The sequence below is a fragment of the Elephantulus edwardii genome, unplaced genomic scaffold (assembly GCF_000299155.1).
Source record: "Elephantulus edwardii isolate Elephantulus edwardi_28Jun2011 unplaced genomic scaffold, EleEdw1.0 scaffold00076, whole genome shotgun sequence".
Lineage (NCBI taxonomy): Eukaryota > Metazoa > Chordata > Mammalia > Macroscelidea > Macroscelididae > Elephantulus > Elephantulus edwardii.
This window is the reverse complement of record NW_006399826.1, coordinates 12,713,098-12,736,654: the sequence shown is the minus strand read 5'-3', so window position 1 is coordinate 12,736,654 and position 23,557 is coordinate 12,713,098. Positions and strand designations below refer to the sequence as shown.

Below are 23,557 nucleotides of genomic sequence, written 5' to 3'. Positions count from 1 at the left end.
ATCATTCTCTTCTGAGATGATCATGCGTAGAATCGCACAAGGTTTGGGGATTCTTTTGTTTGTTTGTTTGTTTGTTTTTTAAGTTTAAAATAGACTGTTACATAAGGATAAATTATAACATATGTAACTACTGTTTGTTCACGCTACAAAATCTTGATCTTAAGAGTGTATAATACACATAGTTGGCAGTACCACCCAGGTTTTCTAAATTGGCTAGTCATCATTTTTCTCTGGTCTGCAAAGACTTCTTCTCATTAGCTGCCTTCTGCTTTTGTAGCATGATCTCAGAATCCCTCTGCTTTCTCTGAGAGGCAGTCGAAGTCCTCTTTTCTTTTTCCCTTGCTAATTTATTGGGTTTTCTTCATGTTTTTCTGGTGAGCAAGTTCTCTCTGATTTCCATGATCCGTCCTGACCACTGGCCAGAGCCTGGAAGAGAGCAACTAGGAAAATCAACGATCTCACAGTTTTAAATAAAAAATCTAACCATAAGGAGGAACACATATGCTATTAAAAATTATGATATCTGAAATGTATTATAACTTCAGTGTTACTGTGACCCTGGATGAAATGGATTGACATAGAGCATGTGGCAATGGGGTCAGGCATGTCAGAGAAGGTTAGGTTGGCTCAGGAAGGGCAAAGGTTCAGAACTGCTGTTCATAGGATCACTGTGACTTGTAGTCAATTCAACAGCACAGAACAATAACATTCATTTACTGACGAACATTTGGATTGCTCCTACCTTGCAGCTATTGTGAATAATATTATAATAAATATTGGTGTATACATATCTATTGGAGTGTCTGGTTTTAAGCCTTTGGGGTATGTACTTAGGAGTGAAATGCTAGGTCATATGGTAATTCTATTTGGCATTTGGAGGAATGTACATTGCTGTTCGCAGTACCCGCACTATTTTACCTTCCTGGAACCAAAGGATGAGACTTCCAGTTCCTCACATCCTGACCAAACACTTTTTTAATTTTCTGAAATAGCCATTCTGGTGAGTAAAATTCAAATCCACCAGCCACTCTTAAGAAAAAAAGTGGGGTAATCTCCTTCCATAAAAATGTAACATCTCAGAAACTCAATGAGGGTCATTGGGAGTTAGAGTTACATTGATGGCAGTGGGTTTGGAGGGTTTTTTTGTGGTTTAGGAAGTTTTTTATTTGTTTTGTTTTGGGGTTTATAAGTGGAGAAGAATATCGTGCTTGGAAGGGTAAAGGGAAGAACCATAGGAGAGGAAAGCACTGGATGAGACAGACTGACATAGTGACTAGAGTATTAGGGGCTCGGGTGTTGGAGGCAGCGAGACTACCTTAGGACAGGTCAGAGCTCAAAGCACATAGGGTTGCTATGAGTTGTAATAGAGTCGATGGCACAGGGCCACCACAACAAGATGGGTATAAACACAGACACGTGGATGTAAAAAATACATACATACATACATAAAACCTTCTTTGAGAGTTCGATCTGCTTTTCAGTAATTAATTGTAACAATTTCTTAGAAAATTGAATGTTGGAAAGAAAGAAGACATGACACAGATAGAAAAGAAGAGAGACAGCGAAAGAGACAATCCAGAGATATGGCAACGAGAAAGAAACAAAATATTTGCAGTTTTAAGTGTTTACGATGGTTTTTGCTTGGGGGTTTTCTTTTAGCAGGATGGATGTAGATATTGTTGACATAATTTAGAAATGAGAAAGATCAAGTTTTAAAAGAGGTTAAGTTACTTAGGATCACAGCTAGACAGCATCTCGGTCTTAATGTTTCGTAAGGGAAACTCTGGATAGTTTAACTGTAAATACCAAGCCAGGTGAGAGGCAAAGACCATTGATTTTCCTAAGTGCTATCTGTCCAATTGCCTTCCATGTTTGCTGAAGTTTCACACAGAGACAATCAGAAATATACCCCAAGGACCTCTTTTGTACAATAAACTTGTTTTCTATATTGATCTTCTCTCTTGACTTAAATTTTTAAACCACACTCACCTGCCCCATCAACTTCTATCTGTAATAACTTTCAAACTATCTGAAGCAACATGTGAATGACACACATAAGTATATGGACATAAATGAATTTAAGTCTATGTATACACACATACATATTTGTGTTTTAATAAAATAAGAAATCCCTCCAATAGTAACATTTGTAGTCTTCTGAAATAATATTTCAGAGGAAACAAAAGTGTAGCTTTTTTTGTTAAGGGTAAGGTCGAGGGGTGGGGGGGCGGCAAATGCCAGTTTTGCATCTCTCTGCCAACACTTATTGTGCTCTTTTAATTAATTATTTAAACACTTTTATCATTGCTTTTACTCAGCTGAAAAATGCATGCATATGAAGGCAAATATCTCAGTCTTCTAGGACAATGCTTAAAATATGTCAAGAGTTATCAAATGTTTGTTAGTTCTAGGTTTCTGTAATTTCCTGCACACCACACCCAGCAGAACGTCACATGATCAAGCTAAAACCTCTTTAAATGTCTCTCTGGCTCCCCAATGTCATGGTCAGGGTCAATCTAGTTCTTAGGCTCATCTTTAAAACTTTCACTCGCATGTACTTCACATTAGCCCTCTGACTTTTCTTAGTTCTTTACTACAGCTTTGCAGATGCTTTTCGTTCTCCCTCACATGTTCTTTTCTTTGCTGCAAAGTCAAGATCTAAGTGATCATTTAGAGCCCAGAAATGCAAACATTTGCAGAGCTTTCTAACAAAGAGAACTATCTAGTTCCCTGGTTTCTGTCACATCTTATATTTCTTTCCTTTTTTTTTAATTTCAAATGAGGATAAATTAATTTCATTTTCTTGGTTTTTAACTTGTATACTTCTGACATCTTTTATTTCTTATACAGAGAATATTTTCACATTTGTACCAAATTCTTTTTTTCTCTACTCATTTACAAAATGGCTTCTTTGACTTTAAACTTCTTAACTGTAAGGGTACATCTATTTCTGCTCATCATTCTATAATTTGTCAAATGAATGGATAAAGTTGGTATTTTTCTGAAGGATGTGGTATTAGCTTGAAAGTTGGCTTTTTTAACCATTACCCTTGCCCTCTCGAGTCTTCAACTACCATAATTGCAGATGCATGTTCTCCCAAATCAGTATGGTCTCACAGATCAGCTATAGCTGAAGGATCAATATAAGTACTTTCTACACTGTGGGTAGGGTGTGTGTGAAAAAAGACCAACACGAGAGGGGCAGTGTGACTGTATTTACACATTCAGTGACCTCTAGTCTGGTCCATTGCTTGCCAGTTTCTCAAAAAAACTGGCCTAACATACCTGCAGTCATGTGACTCATTCCCCTGATGGGTCTGAGTCTCTGTAGGATCTTCTAGTAAATCTTTTCAAAGAACTCATAAGGCAATAGAGGAATTGGGAAACTGAGCCACAGGTGGAGCTGTTAATATCAGACATTATAAATTTAGAAAACTGGATAAGCATTTACAATTATGTTGACCTGAGGCTTCTAATTAATAGTATCTATTAATCTTAGGGCGTAATATAATAAAAACACGGGGGACATTTGATTTTGGAGTTGAGACTCTAACTTTTTATAGAAGAATTTAAAAAAATAAATTTAGGGGACAACAGATACAGTTGCAGCTCGTAAGAGTCCTTGTTCCTGGGATTTAAAAAGGAAAGGTCAAGGCCAAATATGAAAGAGAAATTTCTGTAAAAAGCAGGATACAATCCAACATAAGTTAATTCACATCAGAATTTGAACTGCTATTTATACTGTTGGTTTTGGGTTGTTTTTTTTTTTTACCATTATATGGACTGCAAGGAGAACAAATAAGTTCATCCTGGAGAGGGTGAGCCAAACTGCTCCTTGGAAGCAAGGATTCCGAAGCTTTATCTGACATACTTTGGACATGTTGTAAGGAGGGACCAGTCCTTGGAGAGGAACGTCATGCTTGGAGGGTGAAGGGACAGCGCAGAAAAAGAAAATCCTTGATGAGATAGATTGATTCCGTCACTGAGGTATTAGGATAGGTATGTCTGAGACAGTGATATTGGCAAGGGATAGAGCAGGGTTTAGGGCTGTTGTACATAGGGTCACTATGAGTCGCAAGTGACTTGGCGGCATAGAACAACAACATTAAATGAATAAGAGTAAATGATGGAATTCCATGTTTTCTTGCAATGCTCTTAAAGAAAATTCAGATTTTCATTATCTTTCTAGGACCTCTGAAATCCAGACCAGACTCCTTGTCTCCTTTGTGTTCAACAGTTAATTTTGCTGTTCCTTTACTTGACATTTCAAAGCTGAGTAATTCTGAGGTGGGAGAATATTCAACCTAGATGATTTATTTATTTATTTATTTTTTTTTTACCAATGGACAAATGTCCTAATAGGCTTTAAACACATGTTCTATATGTTTCTAGGCAGAATATGATCTAATTTATTATCATTTCTGTCTAATAAATAGCATCCAGGGAAAAGTCCATTTTAATAATCTCTGAAAATTTGTTAATTCACAAACAAGGTACAAAGAATCTGCACATGGAAGTCTCTGCTTTAAATTGCTGGGCTGACGTCCTCAACCTTGTTCTAGCTTCATTGCAATTTGCTCCACATCAGTGCTTGCCACCTAGATAATATGGGAGCAGATGGCAAAGAGAATGGAGGATGTTCCACTCGGTACCCCCATCTACCTGCCTCTCACCCTGGGCTGCTGGAACCTCCCTGTGTGCTCACTATTCCCTCCCTCATCACTAGCCCAGCAATGTGAGCTTTATTGCTTGTGATATAGTTCTTACCACCTAATTAGAGGCACTGGGGAAGAAGTGGGAGATGACTTCCCTTGAGTTCATTAGAAAATAATATATCAGGTCTGGTTTAATTACCACTAAATTACTACCACCTATTATAGAGCGGAACCTTGCTGGAATGATGAAGGGTATCAGGAATCTCTGTCTTCCATTATCCCAAGATCTGAATTAGCTCAGTGGGAGAGGGGAGGATTGCTCATGTGGGTTGGAGTGACAACACACACATTGGCAAAGGGTTTTATCTAATTGTGACCCCCTTATCACCAGATAATGTAATCAGTGTCACTTGCCATTCAGTGACTCACTCTTTGCAGCTGCTTAGGGCTTCCAGTGGAAGGAAGATGCTAATTCCCATTGTGGTAAATTGCTTCGGAATAGTACACTCATTGTCTCTAACAGCTTAACTGCTGGACATAATGTATCAGAGAAAAGGGGAGAATGGAACGAATAGTCTCTGAAGTTCAAGGTGCAAAGTGGGAGACTCCTCTTTCCAGATTTGGGGTTTTCTTCCCCCTACCCAGTAGACTAACATGTGGTTGTTAGTTGCTATATTTGTATTGTTGCCACTTATTTTTATAAAGGCTTTATATAATTTCTAGAGGGCAAAGTTAGGGTTTAGCAAAAGGAATGCAAAGTCTATAAGGGGAAAAAGAGAGGTGATGAAGGCTCTATTCTCATTTAAATTGAGTCTGGCCTTAGGAAAACACCAATTTATGTTTTTCAGAACTTCTTAGACTGTTGTATCACAGTCAATGGGCAAAATTCTAACTCTGGAATAATCTTCCTTTTTTACTTTTCCCAATTTATATGCATTCATTTCACTATGCTAAAGAAAACCATACAGTGAGACAGATTTTATTGCCAATAAATCATGACCAGTAACCTCATATGGACTCTCAACAATGCCTGACAAGGTTATTGTGTTTCACTTTTCAGCTCACTTTCCATTACTGTCCAGTGCCTGCTTCAAATCTTACCATTCTCTTTTTCAGAGCGATCAGATATTATTAAAGAAATGCATTTCTTTTTCTTTTAAATCAGATTTCCAAAACATTTCTTTATTCTTCATTATACTAAGGAAGGAACTGGTTCTTTTTTAAAAATCTAAATTGATTATTTAGATTCCACAGTGTGGAATATATTATATACTACCTTCATTAAGTGAAATCAATCTTTAAGTTATGAACAAGGTCTTTCTTTTTTTCTATTCTTATTTTTTATTGTTGTTGTTATGTGCTGTCGAGCATTTGCAACTCATAGCAACTCTATGTACAGTAGCCCTAAACCCTGCCCTATCCTGTGTCAACCTCATTGTCTCCGACACACCTACACCCATTACCCCAATCACTGAATCGATCCATTTCTTCAAGGGTCTTCCCCTCCTGCACTGTCCCTCCACCCTCCCAAACATGATGTCCCCCTCCAAGGACTGGTCCCTCCTTGCAACATGCCCAAAGCATGTCAGACGAAGCTTCAGATCTAAGGAGAAGCCTGGTTTCACCCTCTTGAGGACAAACTTGTTTGTTCTCCTAGCAGTCCATGGTATATACAACGTTCTTCTCCAGCACCACAGCTCAAAGGCATCAATTCTCTTTCTATCATCCCTTGTCACTGTCTAGCTCTCTGACACAAAGCCGCAATTGCGAAGACTATGGCCTGGATTGCACCTGAGTCTCTGGCATGATATCATTGCTCTTCAGTACTCTGGAGGGGTCCATGACAGTTGATTTTCCCAATGCAATTTGTTTCTTGGTTTCCTGGCTGCTGGTACCAAGAGTGTTGACTGTGGAACCAAGCAAACTAAGACTTAACAATCTCAATATCTTCACCATCCATAATGATGTTTCCAGTTGGCCCAGTGGTGAGAATTATTGTTTTCTTGATGTTGAGCTTCAATCCATATTGAAGGCTGCAGTCCTTGATCTTGTGCAGCAAATGCTTCATGACCTTCTCAGTTTCAGCAAGTTTGTGTCGTCTGCATAATGCAAGTTGAGATCAAAACGTTAAGTAAACTATCATTATATCTTGAGTATAAGATGCAGTAATTTTATTTGGCAAATTCAGTGATAACTGACTGGTTTTTTATTTACTCCTATAACTGTTTTCTAGTCTGCGGTCTTAGTGGCCAAATAATAATAAAATAATGAGATACAGGAAACGGGAGGTCTGTTAGTGTTCATTAAACTATACAGAGACACACAGAATAGAATAAAATTATATGTTAATATGTTTGACTTCATTGAGGCATGTATATCTGAAGGAGCAGCAGAAACCCCATTTTTTATAAACCCCCATTAACGCTAGAGGCAGAAGCGGGCCATAAAAATTCTTAGCTTAGGGCAAACACGAGTGCCCCGAGTAAAGCCTGGTCTGTCCTTGAAAAGAAAGAAATTGTGTCTATGTGACACAAAAGAAGTTAAGGCGGGCAAAGTAACCAGCCCATCAAAAGCCGACCAAGTGACTGATACCCCGGCCCGCCAATCTCTTTGCCCTAGCAGGGGAACTCAATAAAAAGCTATGAAAACAAGTGGGAGGGAAAACTCGATGCTTTTTTCCTTCACCACCTTCCTGAAGAAGGTGAAAAGCCTCCACGTGTGGAAAATTAAATAATAAATGCTCTTGAAATTTCAGACGTGATTTTGGATTTCTTTGAGGGGCATTTCGTGGGCACAACATATCCAAGTACTAAGAACACCTCAGGAGTGCTCAGTTTTAGTTGGAAATTTAAGAATAATAGTTCTGAATGAGTGTTTTATTTAATTTGGAAAAGGCTGATTGGTAGAAGTATTTTATTATAAGCATTTAAGAAACACAAAGGTATATTAAAATCATGAAGTCAATTGATAAATTTTGTAATATCTAGAAAAGTACAAAATTTGACCTAATTTCTATTTAAATTAAGAGTAAATTCCTTTTTTAAAATTAAGAGTAAATTCTTATTAAGATAAAAATATGATCTTTTCTTATCTTCAAGGAGTTATATAGATAAATCAGACTGTATGTATATAGTTCTTTTTTTTCCATTTAGGTTGTTTATTTTTCATTTCAATGAACATCTACAGAGATTTTGGGATTCCATTCATTCATTGTTGCACCCTTCTCCCCGCACAAACCCCTCCCCCCGCTCCCGTTTGCTCCTCTCCTTGAAACCTTGAAAAGCAAAAGAAAAACTCCCTCATTGGTACACAATCCCCCCCCGCACATCCCCAAACCCCACCCCCTACCCCCAAATATAATCCACTCTGCAACCCTCATTGCATATTCCTACGATACAGTTCTTTTTAAAAAATATTTAAGTTTTATTTCAGTGAAAGTTTACAAATCACATTTCATTGTCATTCAATAATTCCACAGACATTTTGTTTTATAACATTAATTACAATTGATTACTGTTTGGTGGGTTTTTTTCATTTCATCCACACTTGTGTGAGAAATGATTGGATTTACTGGATTTAACTAACAATCAGCTGTGGCTGGAAGTCTTTTGTTTAAGTTAATTAGGACCTTCTGGGTGGACCTTTGTATTTAAAATTCAGTTGGGCCCTGACTAAGTCACCAGTTTGGAGCCTCATGTGTGAAGCAGTTGGATTCTGGTGGGTAAGTTCTCTTGTTTTAGTTGAAAGTTAGGTGTAAACTGTTTAGTGGTCTTTTTAATTTCATTCACAATCGTGTGTGAGCTGTTTGATTTACTGGATTTAGCTAAAAGGCAGATGGGCTAGAAATCTCTTGTTTAAATCAGTCAGGACCTGGTGGGCAGGGCTTTGTATTCAAAAGTCAGTTGGTGTTAATTGTCCTTGGGAAGAACCTTCTTCTAAGTGGCACAGCACTGGTCTGTCAGTTTGCTATACTGAGATAACTTGGAGTTGTGGTGTGTCAAAAGCCATAATCATTACACATGGTGTACAGTGTTTGGTGGAGTTGCCAGATTAAGACAAGGCTTGGAAGGAGGATTGGCATCCACTTCCTAAACTACATGCCTTGGGAAACTCTATGAACATTAGAGAAATAATGATAGTTTTTGAACAAGTTTCAGATCTTTTGTTCATAGGATCACTTGCTATGAATCATGCTCCACTTGACACTTAACAACACTACAATGTAATTACAATATCTAACCACACCCTTACTATATATTGTTTTAGTTTAGTGCAAGAAAAGGTTCAGAGTCATTTCAATGATTTAAAAGCAACACACACATCCAGTGAATGTAACTGTAACAATGAATCTGTTTCAAGTTTCAAGAGATTGGTCCTCTCATTTCAAGTTGAGGGAAAATTTAGCTAACATTAAAATAAAGGTTTGCTCCTCAGTTGAATGTCCGTAGCTTGGATTGCCTGTACACCTGCTCTCTCTATCTCTCCTTTTTTCACCTTGACTATTTCTCCCACAGATCTTACCACCTACTATTAATAATATGTGTCTCTCCCATGTAAAAAAGTCTAGAACACTACTTTTTCTTACAACCACCACATTTCTGCATTTTCCTCCAGAGTCAATCATCTGCAGCATCACTTATTCATGCTTCTGAAGTTTTATACTACACATTCAGTCCTCCCATCTCTTCAATCTGCACTCAACCATTGGACACAATCTAATGTCACCATTGACTTTAATGGTATGAAATACTCACTATTCTATCTTAACACATTATCAACAAATTCAGTAATGCAATCCACATCATCATCACCTTATACATTTTTCCTACATCTCTGGCCACTTTTCCACACTTTTTTTAAGGGCTGAAATAGAGTTCGGTCAGAAAATTTTTTTCCTGACATTACTCTCTCAAGTCTCTCATATTCTCTGGAACCACAGATTTGCTTATGTTCATGCTGTTTGGTGACACTCTGTTGACTACAACATAGCGAGTCTATGGACAGTGGATACTTACCTTATCCTGCACCATCCTCTAAATAAAACATTCTCATAAACCCAATCAACAACAACAAAAATCTCTGTAGTTATCTATAACATATGTTGTTGTTGTTATGTGCCATCGAGTTGTTTGCTACTCATAGTGACCCTATGTACAAGAGCCCTAAACTCCGTTCTATCCTGTGCCAACCTTGCTGTCTCAAACACATTCATTCCCCCCACTCCACTCACAGAATCGATCCATCTCATCGAGGGTTTTCCTCTCCTGCGCTGTCCCTCCACTCTCCCAAACATGATGTCCCTCTCCAAGGACCAGCCCCTCCTTGAAACATGCCCAAAATATGTCAGATGAAGCTTCAGAATCCTTGACTCCAGGGAACATTCTGGGTTCACCCTCTCCAGGACAAACCTGTTTGCTCTCCTAGCAGTCCATGGTATATTCAACACTCTTCTCCAGCACCACAATATTCAAAGGCATCAATTCTCTTTTTATCATTCCTCTTCACTGTCCAACTCTCCGATGCACAGCACGTAACTGCAAAGATTATAGCCTGGATCAAGTGCACCTTAGTCTCCAGCCTGATGCCGTTGCACTTCAGTACTTTTGAGAGGTTCCTCACAGCTGACTTTCCCAATGCAAGTCTTCTCTTGATTTCCTGGCTGCTGTTACCAAGAGGGTTGACTGTGGAACCAAGTTAACAAAAACTGTTAACAATCTCTTCACCATCCATACTGATGCTGCCAATTGGCCCGGTGGTGAAAATCTTTGTTATTAGGAATTAAAAATTAAAATCCAAAGTTTGTTTTCTGATGCTGTTGTTACTAGGTGTTACCAAGTAGACTACAACTGATCTAAATCTCACTCTATCCTGTACCACCCTCACCATCCCTGATATATTTGAGCCCATTGCTATAGTCAGTATGTCAAGGCATCTTGGGGAAAGTCTTTCCCTGATTCTCTACCATTCACAAAAGGATGTCTTTTCCCAAAGTAGATGAGAAGTTTCACTATTCTTGTAGTTACGAGTCGTCTGGTTGCATTTCCTCTAAGACATATTTGGAGGTTTGTTTGTTTGTTTGTTTGTTTGTTTTTCTTTTCACAATACTTGGGATATTCCATATTCTTCACTAATGCCACAATTCAAAGACCTTGATTCTTCAGTCTTTCTTATTCATTGTCCAACTTTCAGATGCATCTGAAGCAATTGAAATTAACATGTCTTGGATCAGGTAAAAAAAATAAATAAAAAGGAGAACCACAAAACACGAATGTGGGAACAGATAAAATAAGCATTTCTTTTAACAAAACATATTTATCAAATAAGTGGTTACTAAGTTAATGCAAGATTCATAGGAATGAGGTGGCAGTGAGGGAGTGGTGGTAGGAATTGAAGAACACAACAAATACACAGATCCACTTAATGTCATTGCCCAGTTTCAGAAACTTCACTTGCTTTGGATATGCTTTCAGAAGGCTCCAGTGCTTGGGAAAAAAAAATGCTGAGAAAAAAAGAACATTTCCTAAAGAGAGGAAGCCCATCAATGAGATAGATCGCACAGTGACTGTAACAATGTGCTTGAATGAGGTGGAGATTGTGAGGACTGTGCAAGATAGAGTGAGGTTATTCAAAAGATTCTTATCATTCGTAGTTGACTCCAGAGCACCAAAATAAAAACAAACCCACTTTTGAAAAATTAATATTTCTTAGCTTCTAAGTTTCAGCATATTCCCTCGAGTCTCCCAGTGGGTCTTGCTGGCTGCCTTCCTGTATTGAGAAGATTGTGCATCTGGATTTTTTATAGGCCCAGTGGGAAGGCATACACTGACGGATGACACTATCCAGCTCTGGTGGCATAAGGTGCCATATTTGGGCAATTTATTTACCTGCCTTGTGTTGGAGATTAACATGTTTCTTTCCTCTAAGAAAAAGAAGCATTAAATAAAAATTATATTTTTATAAAATCATTCCATTACTTAAATGCCTTAATCCACAATAATGAACTGAATTGTCAGGGGTCCAACAATATCAGGCAGTGTAATTCTAGTGTTAGGCCAGAATTACCTAAAAATGGTAGTTGATGCAAAATCATCATATTTTCCTTATTTTATTAGCCTTGATTAGTGTTGTCTGGTATTAGCAATCCATAAATACATGATTTTCAGCTTCTCATTCTACTGGGAACTGCAGAATCTTCTGCCTGCTCATTTTTGCTTAACCTTTTTATGAAACATTAGTCAAAGTGGGGGTGGGGCCAAGGGGGCACTTTAAATCTTCCTTTGTGCTGGTGGGAGTCAGCCCAAATCACAGATTTCCAGCCTGCTACAATAGGAGATTTGCAATTTCCCCAGTCCTTCCCACCCACTGTGGCGGAGTGTTCTCTTTTACAACCATCAGCATTCCCAAGGCCGCTGAATAGGACTCTGTAATTACAATGGTAACAATGGCTGCAGGGCAGGAAAGTTGCATGAAACATGATGCAGCTGAGAGCAGCTATGCCCAAAGTGTGCTAATGGGCTCAGGACCTCGCCAGGTGGTAAGCCATCTCCCTCGATTTTCATTTCCACCCACCATTTGCCAAGTAACCTTTGCCCAGTCACTTACCTTCCCAGGGTGCTGTCCGCAGAAGGGAAGATGCCATTGGTCCTTTTGCGGGCCTGGCAGAGGACTCTCCCAGCTGGATGAGGTTATGAAGATAAAGCTTACAGCAAGTGATGAGCCTTCATTATAGGGGAAGGAACAGAGCTGGAGTGGATGGAAGGTCTACTTCAAAGCTGTGATAGCGTGGAAGGCGAGATGGTGATTAGAGGGTAAGGTTTTAAGAGACGGGAGAGAAAGCTTTCCTTGCTTCTGTGTATCACCTGCCTTCTCTCAGTGTCTAAAATTAATGAACTAAAATCAACTCTCCACGAAAAAACATAAATAATAGGAGATGTGGAGAAACCATTTTTTTTAAACCTGTCAGTAATTCTCAAATTGAAATGTACATGCAAGTCACCTGAACATCTAACTAAAATGCAGATTCCAATTCAGTAAACCTGGGATGGGATTTGAGTAACAGTTTTAACAAATTCCCAGATGTTGCCAATATTGCTAGGCTTGGACTATATTTAAGTAACAAATCTCTGACCTACATTCCCTGCCCCAATTGTTTTGGAGATGGAAAATAAGTCCCACAGAAGGATCTGATCACATCCCCACAGAAACTTTAGTGCCAGGACACGTCTAACTGTGCGGTTTTCTCAGGTCCAATCTTTTGACCCAAATTCTCTTCAGAGAAGCACCAGGATGCATTAGAGGGAGCATTAATTGAAAGAAAATCTGGCAGTTGAATAGAAAAGTGATTGACTAGCATGTAAACTCAACATAAAGGGAAAGGAAAGATTGAGTAAAGGGATGGCTTCAATTTGTTTTGAACATCATCTTGCTGGAGAGCGTTGTTGTTACATGTTGTCAAGTTGCCTGCAACTCAAAGCGACCCTATGAACCCTGCTCTATGTGTATCTTAGCATTTGCATTTTTTTTAAGTTTGATTTTTTTATTATAATTAATTTTAGTGAAAATTTATAGACTTCGGATTTCCATTCTTTCATTGTTGCACTTTTCTCCCTGCACAGCGCTCCCCTCCTTACTCTTATCTTTGAAGACTAAAAGAAAAAAATATTTCATTGTTATACAGTCCCTCCCCCCGCCCCAGGTCCACTCCACTATGCAGCCTTCATTCCAGACTCTTTTCATGAAAATAAAACCTAATCACATATCCCTTTTAAACAGTTTTCTCCCTCATCTGTTTCAATGCAGTATACATTATTTATCCCATCTTTCTCAGTCTCCCCCAACCACAATGTCAATCCTGTTTTACAGCAGTGGCATCATGCAGTATTTGTCATTTTGTGACTGAGATATTTCACTCAGCATAATATCCTCCAGGGTCACCCATTTTGCATACTATTTCATGAGTTCCTTGTTTTTCAATGCAGCGTAGTGTTCCATTATATGAATACACCAGAGCTTCTCTATGCATTCGTTTGTTGATGGGAACTTGGGTTGTTTCCAACTCTTTGCTGTTGTGAACAAAGCTGCAATAAACACGTTTGGGTGGCAGTTATGGTCTCTTTGAGGTATATTCCCAGTAGTGGATTTACTGGGTCAAATAGTATTTCTATTTGCAACTTTTTTGAGAAAGCACCATACTGCCTTCCATTTTACACTTCCACCAACAGTGAATAAGGGTTCCAGTTTCTCCATAACCTCACCAGCATTTGTTGCTGGCTGCTCTGTTAAATTTTGCTATTCTTACTGGGGTGAGATGTTACCTCAGTTGTTTTGATTTGTATTTCTTTTAGAGCTAGGGATTTTGAACATTTCTTCATGTGTTTGTTTGCCATGTGAGTGTCATCTTTGGTAAAGTGTCTGTTCATATCCTGTGCCCATTTTTCAATTGGATTGTTTACCTTTATCTTGTTGTGCTGCTCAGATATTTTATAAAATCTAGATATAAGTCCCTTCTCAGGTAAGTCATTACCAAATATTCTTTTTCCCATTCTGTAGCTTCCCTTTTTACCTTGTTGGAGGACCATCATGCTGTAAGATAGAATTTTTGACTTTTCTAAATTCATCTTCCAGTCAGGGAGATATTTGACATATATGAACCAGTTAGCAAAATCAGACAAAATAGAATTAAATTAATATTACAGCATGTTGTTTTAGACTGTTAGTGAAAGCTCCATTTAGAAACTTGAGAGAACTTGTGAACCAATGAAAATGTGAATGAGCATGGATGGGTAACTTCCATTCTCACTGAAATAGAAAAGATTTTAAAAGAGACTTAGTCCAAGTCATGATAATCTGATCATCTCTAACTTTTCAGGCCCACTATTGCTGCATTAACTCAATGCATGTTTACCCAATGTATTACAGAGTGTTTTGGTTGTGGTTTTATAAAAGTGGATCACCAGACTTTTTTTTCCTTCACTGTTTGGCGAGTTCAAAAGATGCACAGTTTGAACATTAATTTAGTAGTCAGTACAATCTACTGTGCCACCCAGGGGCCTCTAGTTGTATAGCTTTGCATTTCTAAGTTTTGTTTTTTCCTTTAAAATGACCATCTATGACCAGGGTAGAGAGTACCAAAGTAAAAATGTGGACACCTGGATTCAATCAAGTTTTCTACTATGTGAAAAATTCATGCTTTGCACACATCTGGGAGATCAACTACCACAAAGGAAGTAGGAACAAATAATAGTAAACTTACCTCCATTGAAATGATCAAACATGTATCTTCTTTGTTGGCAAAAAAGGATAGCAATTTCTAAAGAGAGCTCATTATCTGTCATTCAGATATATTTCACTGTCCAGATTTCATCTGGATTTATGCCTGAAGACTGTTGTATAAGGTAGCTGAAAGTGAAAATTTAAAAAGCTGCTTCATCTCATAAACTCTTGTAAGATATTAGAATGAGACTAGTACTGCTTTGATCTCTTATTTTTTAAAAAAAATTGTTCCTGTTGAAGCAGGAAGTAGTCAGTATTTTGTTTTCCAATGCTAAATTCAATGGAGACAGTGGACTTTGGTAGAAAGAAGGCAATTCCTAATGACTTAAGGATACAACAAAATGTCCAGTAAAAGGTCTTAGTGTTCTCTGGAAGACAAAAAAGGTTTGGTGGACCCAAGAGGAATCCAGAGAGAGACATCAGGAAAGAAATAGCCAATGCTATGGGTAGCCAAGTGGGCATCTTACCAGATACTGGTGAGATATAAGCACAAGTGAAATACTCCTGAGGAGTTCTTTGACATATTTGAAAGTGGGAGTATTTAGTAATGCATTGTAGGGGGCAGTGGTGTTGCTAGGTACTATCAAGTTGGAACTGACTCATAACTGACCCTCCACAGATTTTCAGAGGCTGTAAACCACATCAGAGGAGTTTGTCCATCCTTCTCCCGCAGAGTAACTGGAACGTTCAAACCACATGCCTTCAGTTTGGCAGTTGTACTGGTGAGAGAAAAGGCAGTGAAATCTGACTTATCATTTGAAGCCTAGACTCATAAATGAGCCTCATTGCAATTCTGCCTTTTGTTATTTAAAATTTTTAAAATATATACTATTTTTTTCACTAATTTACCTCTATACATAATTATTTCTCCAAATTTCATGTGCTTTTGTTCTTCTTACTTCCATGGGAGGTTTTTAGTACTTCTACCCCACCTCCTCAAAGAATGTAAATATTTATTTTTTATGTAATACTTTTTGAGGCAAGCTCTTTCAGTATTAAAAGGTGATGTGTTGATACAATACAGTATCTAGTTCAATTTTAGCTAAGAAATAGAACCTGGCTAGCAACATAGAATCCTCCTTTTTTTTGTTGGTTTTATTGTTGTTGTTTTTAGTTTCTGCATTTAACTCCCCATTATTTTAAAAAGGTCTTATTCCTGTCCAAAGATGAGATCTTGGATAGAGATGTAACCAAAATCTTTTGCAATTCTTCCACATTTTGGTTCTGATTGTAGCCTGTGAAAGAAAGATACTATCTCATAAGTGGAAAACATGGAATAAAACCTCTAGTTTTCAATGACAATTTCACAATGACATGAGTAAATAAAGCTAATGAGAAATGAGAAACAGAAAAAAGATAGAATGAGAAGGGACAGAGCAAGCAAGAAACACTAAGCACAAGTTTTCTAAGTTCCAAAAACACTGTATTTTGGATATTCTGTGTTCTATTAGCCTCTCCCAAAGACTTCAATAAAAAGTCTTATTTAAACTATTACAGTTTGAGCTAAGGGTTCTATTGTTATTTGTGACTGAAGAAATTCACCCCCTGACTGATACACTTATTACAATTTTGTCACCTTCCTAAAGTCAGTCTTGCATTTTCTTCTCCCCTGACATGTCATTAAACTAACTCAAAATGAATACCTTTTCTCTTTTCTATTGCTATAAATGTAACATTTTAGAAGTAATGATTTTTCCTCTTGATATAGTTTTGGTCAGCTTCCTAGATAGTATCCTCATTTTTATTATTTTCTACTCAGAAGTTTGTTATTACTCTTATTTTAGTTAAAAATAGTTTGGAATTTCATTGAATTACTAAAAATGTGACTCTTCAATAGAATGTTTTGATGGTTATGATACTTTTCATGGGTATTTTTTTTTAAATGTATATTATCTAGGATGGAGTTCTGGTGGCCTAATGGGTAAGAGTTTTGCTGCTAACACAAGTGCAGGCAGTTTGAAACTACCAGGGGCTCCATTGGAGAAGATGGACAGTGTCCTTCTGTGCGATTTGCAGCCTCTGAAAACCCACTGGAAGGTCAGCTATGAGTTGATTCGGAAATAATGAAAATGATGTTTTAGAGGTTTATAAAATCATCTCTAATATATATGATGCTTATTTTATTAGACTTTTTTTAAATAAAATTTTTCTTTTGTGCTGGTTTACTTACAGCATTCACATACATTATTTTTCACACCAAATCGTTCTGATTTCTTTTAACCATTCATCCCTCAACCCATCAAATTGTGCACCTCTATGATATGGTAACTTGTTATTTCTCTACCCACTTGTGATAGGGACAGTCTTTGAGAACTTTTAGTAAATGAAAGTTTAAATGACTGTCTGATATTTCTATATTGTTAGGTAATGTCCCATTTATAATATTGGCATAGGGTTTTATTTTATGGACAATAAATTTTTTCACATTTCTTTTATGAGCACATACTGTACTTGTTGTTGTTGTTATGTGCCATGGAGTCGCTTGCGACTCATAGCAACCCTATGTACACCATCCTTGTACTCTGCTCTTTCCTGTGCCAATCGCACTGTCTCTGACACTCCCATCCCGATTATCCCAGTCACTGAATCAATCCACCTCATAGAGGGCCTTCCCTTCCTGCGCCATCCCTCCACCCTCCCAAGCATGATGTCCCTCTCCAAGGACTGGTCTCTCCTCACAACATGTCCAAAGTATGTTAGAGCCTCAGAATCCTTGCCTCCAAGGAGCCACCCGGTTTAACCCTTTCCAGGACAAATCTGTTTGTTTTCCTAGCAGTCCAGGGTATTCTCAATACTCTTCTCCAGCACCACAGCTCAAAGGCATCAATTCTCCTTCTATCCTCTTTGGTCATTGTCCAACTCTCTGATGCATAACAAGTGATTGTGAAGACCATGGCCTGTATCAAACGCACCTTAGTCTCCAGAGAAACACCATTGCTCTTCGGTACTTTGGAGAGGTCCCTAACAGCAGACTTTCCCATGACAATGCGCCTTTTAATTTCCTGGCTACTGGTGCCAAGAGTGTTGACTGTGGATGTTGCCAATTGGTCCAGTGGTGAGAATCTTTGTCTTCTTGACATTGAGCCTCAATCCATATTGGAGGCTGCAGTCCTTGACCCTCTGCAGCAGGTGCTTCAGGTCCTCTTCAGTTTCAGCGAGTAGGGTTGTGTCATCTGCATAACGCAGATCGTCGATAAATCGTTCACCAATCTTGACCCCACAATTCTCCTCATAGAGCCCAGCCTCCCGGATAATTTGTTCTGCATATAGGTTGAAAAGGTATCGAGATAGGATGCATCCCTGGCGTACGCCCTTCCCAATTTTGAAGCATGCAGTGTTCCCTTGCTCTCTTCTGGCGACTGCCTTCTGGTCCAAGTATAGGTTTCGCATTAGCATGATCAAGTGTTCTGGGATTCCCATTCTTCTCAGAGTCAGCCACAGTTTGTTATGATCCACACAGTCAAATGCCTTTGCATAGTCAATGAAACACAGATACTGTACTTAAAATAAGAAAATAAAAACCCGTTTTTGTTCTTTTTCTTTGTTATCCATATAAATAGTCTTAATACCATTATACTTTTTGTCTTGAAATTTGCTGCATCTGCCTGACATTTATTAGCTTTGTAGGTACAAGCTTTTAAACTTCTATCTCAATTTTCTAGTTTATAAAATATAAATATTAATATGAACTTTCTGAGAGCTGTTTAGGAGTATGACGTGAGAATATTTCAATGTGAATATAAAGTCATTACAAGGCGTGGAATGTTCTTACATTTACAAGAACATTTCATTTTCTCATTTTTTATATAATCCTTCACACAAATAAGCACAATGCTTTCCCAGACACAAAATACTCAAATATCAAGAAGAGCAGAGATTTATGTGTTTTTTCAGAATCAGCAGAACAAGACATGTATCTAAACTTAAGAGCCCATAAAATTTTCATTCTTTCAAACTTTTCATTTTCAAAAATTTTTTCCACTCTCCATATCCTTACCTGTTTGATAGGCTTAATAACTATCATGGTATATGTAACCAAGGATTAGAGATGCTTCATGTAAAATATCTTTAACTGGCATAAATTGAGTGCTCCGTGAATAGTGGAGATTGCAGTAGAGTTATTTCTAACTGATAGTCACCCCATGCGTATCAGAATAGATCAAGAGATCTTTTAATTTTTTTCTCTAGTGTTTCCAATTTATATATATATATATATATGTGTGTGTGTATATATATATATTATTTTTTTAAATGTATCACTAAGCTTTTCTTCTGAGGCCTTGCTATGTAGATTCAAACCTTCAACTTTTAGCAACTAAACACAGCCATTTGCCCTTCCTAAGGCTTCCAAATCTCTACCCAACCTTTACTGTTCATTGGTTCTCTAAAGCCATCTGAAATAGCTTGTCTTGGAGATGAAAGGTGAAGGTGTGCAATGAAGCATCCTCCGATGCAAATATTCCTTCCTGGTGCCTCTCTCCAATTTCTTTGGCTTAATTTAGAAGTTTAGGGATTAAGCTTTATACTCACTAATATAGTAAAACATCACTAGTTCACCTAGCATATAGGTAGACAACATGATATTATTCCCATTTACAGCATTTATCAAATGATACTGCCTTATTTATCTATATCCTTACAAGTATATAAGCATTGTTTTTTCACAGTGTTTATCTTCATGCATATTGCATTAACCAAAGTGATATTTGTTGTTGTGTACTATCAAGTCAGAACTGACTTGTAACTGACCCTCCAGTGGATTTTCAGAAGCAGCATAATGTTCCAGCAAGAGATTGCCCAACTTTCTTCTGCAAAGCAGCTGGTAGATTCAAACTGTAATCATTTAGGTTGGCAGCACAGATAAAATACAGCCAGAAATACACAACTAGGAGAGAATAAAATTGATGAATGGGACTGCTAAAGATTAGATCTGTGTACATCTAAATTTTTCCCAATAGGATCAAAAGAAAACCTACTGACTGGGGAAAAAGCATTTTGCAATACCATCTCATACAGGGGTCTCATAACAAAAGTTTGCAGAATCCTACAGGGTTTCCAGAAGAAAAAGAACTCATAACCCAATTATGAAATAGGTAAAAGACATGGAAAGACTTTCCCCAGGGGAAGTCATTCAGATGGCCAGCAGACACATGGAGAAATGCTGAAAATCACTAGCAAAAACACAAACCCAAAACTAGAAGGACACAAATCAAAACCACAATGAGATACCATTTCACCTCAGTAGGAGAGGCAAAATTTAACAAGACAGCAAACAATCAATATTGGAAAAGATGTGGAGAGATAGGAACTCTCATATACTGTTTTATGGGATTGTAAAATGGCATAACCACTCTGGAAAGCAGTTTGGCATTTCCTAAAAAAGCTGAACATTGAAATTCCATAGGATCCAGTTATTTCATAGCCAGGAATATACCCCAAGAAAATCAGAACTGACACACACTCTGAGATCTGTACATCAGTATCATAGCAGTGTTATTCACCATTGCAAGAACATGGAAACAGCCCAAATAATTCAATCACGATTGAATGGACTGAGATATTGCCATAGATTCGCCCAATGGAATACTATGTAGCTCTCAGGAGTAATGATTTCTAAAAGTACTACATAACTTGGGAGGGCATTATGCTGGGTGAACTAAATCAATCTCATAAGGACAAATACTTCATAAGACCATTATTGTAGAAATAGATAATTAGTAAAATGTGTATGAGGATCCAAAGAGGGGAGAGGGAACAGAGAGGTCAGGATTGGCGGTGGGGAAATTATGGGCTTGCACAATTAACAAATCGAGGGAGGGGTGGCTTTAAGAAATGGGGAAGTTCTGGCTGGGATCTGGAAAGACGGTAATAGTGGGCATAGTTTAATGATGATTAATTTTATAAAACATAACTAACGGTGGGGGTCGAGGAACCAAACATAGTAAGAGAGAATGATTGTATGAAACACAATGTCGATGAAGGGTAGTGTGAACCAGTGTATATGAACTTTGTAAGCAAACTAATATAAAATAATTTAGAAATTACTGAGGGACATGTATCCTTAAATCATTATTTATATGATGAACCCCTCCATTCATGAGGAGATGAATATTGCTGTTGCTTTTGTGTACTGTCAAGTCAGAATAAACTCATAGCTGACCCTTCAGTGGGTTTTCAGAGACAGTTAATTTTATAGAGAGGTTACCTTTCTTTCACAGAGCAGCTGGTGGATTCAAACCACATGACTTTGGGTTGGCAACACAACTCCTTACCACTAAGCCACCAGAGCACCCTGAGATGAATCAATAGGTGCTATTCTTTCTGAGTAAGAAAAACCTTTTGGAAGAGCAATAAATGCATATATTTATAAAACCGTTTTTAAAAAATATAAGTTGCTAAATTAATATTATCAGGTTAAGAATAAAAAGACATTATTATTCTAGCCATTTCATAAAAATTATATTTAGAGTCCGTAATCTTTCAAAGAAATTCTATATTCAAATATATGATTGTGTTGAGGCAAAGAATAAAAGCAGCCTTGCTTCTTTCTGGACTGATAATAAAAAGCTTTCTTTTGACTTTCCTGCCACCTGGTGTCCAATGAAGGAATGTTCAGTATTGTTCAGTATTTCCCTGTGACTATTTACATGTAGTGTTGTGTTTTCCTCAGTGATACTGATTTTTGAAATGGGCCCTGTAGAACTCCAGAAATCTACCACATTGATCACTGTGGGAACTGTAGACATGAATTTTCAACAGTTTAAGTTTAGAAGAAAATGCTTCACGTGTGGAAGGCTCCAAGTGCCAGGCTCTAGGAGAGACTATTAGAATCTCCTGGCCTTTTCAATTGAGTGCTGTATAGAATTATTCCTGACTGGGTTTCTTAGTAGGTAATTGCCCCTTGAGCTAACACCTCCTGCACATCATCCTGTCTACCAGACCATACTTGGAGTGGAAAGCGAGCATTTATAAACATATTGCTTTTATTAGATTTCATTTTGTTTGCTAGGTCTATTTAGTGACTTATCTGTCTAATAAATATACTGTTTTTTATTTTTGATGATACAAACATATTCAAATAAAATTGAATAAGATAAAGCACAGGTTGGATTTTCAGGACCTATCAATATTAACAGATCTTTCAGTTTTTCTAAAATTTCCCCTTGCTAATGATCCATTTTTTTCTAGTTTTTTTTTAAATTTAATTTTGTGTGTATGTATGTGTGAGTGCATGTACTTTCAAATAGGATCTGACTGGTACAGGAGGAGACTGTCCCTCCTTCTCCAGCACAGCATCTGATGGATTCAAACCGCATACCTTTAGGATTGCAGTGCAGCCTCTTGCCACTAGGCCACCAGAGCTCCCCAAACGATCCATTTTTTAAAATCAAGCTTTTGCTTCACCCAAACAAGAAAATATTCACAGGAGACATAACCTAGTAATGAGTGATAAGTCACTAACACTATAGCCAGATGGTAGTTTCTAAATGCTCTTCTTAATATCTTAGAATAAATATTAGGTTATTGAGAATAAGTATGGTTTGAGGGATTCCTGATGACATAGTTTATATCACGTTGCTCTGCTAACCCAAAGGTCATGAGTCTCTTGGAGTTCGAATCCACCAGCGGCTTAAGGGAAGAAAGATAGATAGTGTTCTCTCCTTGTGATTTAGAGCTTCTGAAACCCAGTGGAGGGTTTCTAATAGCCAGATCAAGGCTGGCTGAAGTTAAGTGGGTAAAATTTGTTCCAAAAAAGAGTGTTATGTAAGGTCATAGAATAGCGCTTGTGAGAAACATTATCTCATGGATGTTTTCTGTCTATGTGACAGAATGACTTTGATAATTGTAGAGCAGAATTCTACCACCAACCAGGAGAAGCTAAGCAGAATTTAACAGAAGTTGGAAAACCTGTACCTGTAACCAGGAAATCAGAAGACCAACTGTTGTTGTTGTTGCTGTTATGTGCCGTCGAGTGACTTGAGACTCGTAGCGACCCTATGTACAACAGCCCTAAACTCCGCTCTGTCCTGTGCCAATCGCACTGTCTCTGACACTCCCATCCCAATTATCCCAGTCACTGAATCAATCCACCTCCTAGAAGGCCTTCCCCTCCTGCGCTGTCCCTCCACCCTCCCAAGCATGATGTCCTTCTCCAAGGACCGGTCTCTCCTCACAACATGTCCAAAGTATGTTAGACTGAGCCTCAGAATCCTTGCCTCCAAGGAGCCGCCCGGTTTCACCCTTTCCAGGACAAATCTGTTTGTTTTCCTAGCAATCCATGGTACACGCAATACTCTTCTCCAGCACCATAGCTCAAAGACATCAATTCTCCTATCCTTCTTAGTCACTGTCCAACTCTCTGATGGATCTTAGCTGAAAGTAGGGAATACCAGAGGAATGTATATCTGTGTTTCATTGACTATGCAAAGGTGTTTGACTGTGTGGATCATAACAAAGACCAACTAAATTAGGAAAGTCTGCTCCAGGGTATTGAAAAGCAAATATGTAAGTCTACAGGCCAAGATGTGCTTGATCCAGGCCATGGTCTTTGTAATTACTTGATATGCATCAGTGAACTGGACAATGAATAAGGATGACAAAGAAGAATCTATTACTTTGAGTTGTGGTGC

General features: G+C 38.0%; 1 pseudogene; it reads right to left on the bottom strand.

The window, feature by feature from the left end:
* Nucleotides 1-220: 220 nt before the first annotated feature.
* On the bottom strand, nt 221-14,989 carry LOC102867969 (annotated as a pseudogene).
* Nucleotides 14,990-23,557: the final 8,568 nt, after the last annotated feature.